Raw genomic sequence first — 3,024 nt, 5'->3', positions numbered from 1 at the left:
TGAATCATAGTGACCTTGTAAAGGGTTTCCAAGGAGCAGCTGGTAAGATTGAACTATCTACCTTGTGGTTCAAACTGACCTTGCAGTCCAGTGCATTATTCTGCAGTGCCACACCAGGATTCCAAGAGATAAATAAAGAGTATCAGTAGGCTCCTCTCGATTGAGATTTTGCTGCCAAATTAATTTGTGCTAACCTTCAAGAAAAAAAACTTTATTTTTAAGTTGCATTTTGTGTTTTCATTTTGGTAAGGACTGCAGTCCTGGACTAATGATAGTACCACTTACTTGGGGTTTGCTGTGTCTCTGGTTCCATTCTAAATGTTTTTACACAGTTAACATACTTGATCTTTACGATAACCCCCTGTAAGAGAAAAAATGCAAAAAAAACGGAACCCATGCAAATCAATTTCAACTTGCAGCAACCCTAGAGAGCAGAGTAGAAGGAACTGCTCCTTAGGGCTTTAAAGGCTGCAATACTTATGGAAGCCGACTGCCGCATCTTTCTCCCATAGAGCAGCTGGTGGGTTCGGACCCTGACCTTTCAGTTAGCAGGTAAGCATTTAACTACTAAGACTCCTTAACATCCCTATCTGTCCCACCCAGAGATAGATTCTGTGATTACCTCCATTTTATAGATGGAAAAATTGAGACTGCAGTTATTAAGTAATTTGCCCAAGGTCACACAATTAGTGACTTGATGAAGCTCAAATCAACCTAGGTAGTCTGGCTCAGGGTCCTTGCTCTTGACACTAGGCAACATCATTTTTAGGGAACAGCCCCAAACCAGAGTTCCAGTGATGTCCAAACTAGGCTGAGCATAAGGGTCACATGAAGAGCTTGTTAAAAATATTGATTCTTGATCCTTACCCCATACTACTGAAACAAACTCTCAGGATCATTAGCAAACAAGACTCAGAAAGACAAATACCTCTTCAGAGCTACACTGCAGTAATAAGTTGAGCTAGGATTTGACCCCTAGTCTTTTTGGCTCCCAAATCACACCCCTTTTCCTCTACTGAACTACGGCCTCTCTCCTAAATCTCCTTGAACTTGCAGGCAGTTTTCCTACAGTTCTTATTTCTCAGCAGAATTCTCTCAGCAGAAAGAACTTGGCATGGGCATCCAAGATCTGAAGGTGTCATGTCTTCCCTAACGCTTCCTGAATGCAAGCCTGACAACTTATGAACATGCAGCTTCCTAGCTCTCTGAGCTCTGCTTCCGCAAGCTAGAGCGAGCCAAACTGAGACAAAGATACCCACTCTGGGGCTCCAAAGCATCACGGAGAAGCAGTTTCACCTTTGTTCTGAGCTTGTTTTTTAAATCATAACAAGTTTCACAGGTTTTCATTACTTTAGTGCAAGAAACCCAAAGGCCCATTCTCTTCAATAATTCTCTTACCTTAGTATCTCTAGCTTGGCAAATTAATTCCAAAAAGCAATTTCTCTAACTTGGATAAGTATATGTAATAGGTAGCCTTAGAGAAGGTCAGCTGCAAAAAACTTTCTCTAAAGCACTGGCTCTTTTGCTTGCTTTCATGCAAATTTGTGACCAGAGGAGGTAGGTTTGCTTAATGTTCTTTTCAAAGCTAAGAATTTTATCTCAAGTCTAATTTGAAGAAATGGGGGAAACTGTCTTTCTCATACATACACTGGAGATCAAGCCAGCACTTGTGGCTTTTTCCTGTTTGTGTTAATTTACTAATGTCTAGTAAACAAGCCCACCACTCATCTGGCAGTGTGTCATACCGTGGTGGTGACTTGTGTGTTTCTGTATACTAGAAGCTGTACTGCTGATATTTTAAATACCAGCAAGGTCACCCATGGTGGGCAGGTTTCAGACTAAGACAGGTTAGGTAGAAGGAGAGGCAGATCACTTCAGAATGGTTAACTACTGAAAACAGTATGAATAGCAGTGGAACACTGTCTAATATAATGCTAGAAGATGAGCCCTTTAAATTAGAAGACACTCAAAATACAAAGTAGACTTGACCTTAATGATATAGACAGAGCAAAGCTTATAGGACCTTCATTTGCTGGTGGGGTACAACTCAAAATGAGAAGAAATAGCTGCAAACATCCATTAATATGAATCTAGGAACGTTGGAAGTCATCAAATATGAAATGAAATGCATAAAGATTGATATCCTAAGTGTTAGTGAACTGAAATGGACTGCTGTTGGCTATTTCAATCAGAGAGTCATGTGGTTTACTATGCCTGGACTATAAACTAAAAGAGGAATGGTATTGCATTCATCATTGAAAAGAGCACTTCAAGATCTATCTTGAAGTACAGTGCTGTCTGTGATAGGATAATATTCATAGACCTACAAGGAAGACCAGTTGATTCCACTTATTCAAATTTATGCACCAACCACTAAAGTCAGTGAAGATGTAACTGAAGAATTCTACCAACTTCTGTAGTCTGAAATTGATCAAACATACAATCAAGATGCATTGATAATTAGTGGTGATTGGAATGCAAAAGTTGAAAATAAAGAGAAAGGATTGGTAGTTGGAAAATATGGCCTTGGTGATAGAAATGATGCAGGAGACCTCGTGGTAGAATTTTGCAAGACAATGACTTACAATTACCTATTTTCAACCACATAATCAGCGATTGTCCATGGACTAGACAGGAATCAAATTAACTATATCTATAGGAAAAGATGTTGGTGAAGTTCAATATCATCAGCCAAAATAAGGTCAGGGCCGACTTTGTAACAGATCATCAAAAGGTCATATGCAAGCTCAGGCTGAAGCTGAAGAAAATCTAAATAAGTCCAAGAGATCCAAAATATGCCTGTATATCCCACCTGATATTTAGAGATCATCTCAAGAACAGATTTGATACCACAGGACTTGTGGGAAGACATCATGATACAAGAAGAAGAAAAAAATGTCTACCTAGAAGGAGCTCTGGTAGCGTAGTGGTTACGAATCGGGCTGCGAACCTTAAGGTCAGCGGTTCGAAACTACCAGCCGCTCCGCGGGAGAAAGATGAGGCTTTCTACTCCCGTAAAGATTT

Source organism: Chrysochloris asiatica, unplaced genomic scaffold (assembly GCF_000296735.1).
Source record: "Chrysochloris asiatica unplaced genomic scaffold, ChrAsi1.0 scaffold00085, whole genome shotgun sequence".
In the NCBI taxonomy this organism is placed as follows: Eukaryota; Metazoa; Chordata; class Mammalia; order Afrosoricida; family Chrysochloridae; genus Chrysochloris; species Chrysochloris asiatica.
Note: the sequence above shows the minus strand (reverse complement) of the source record.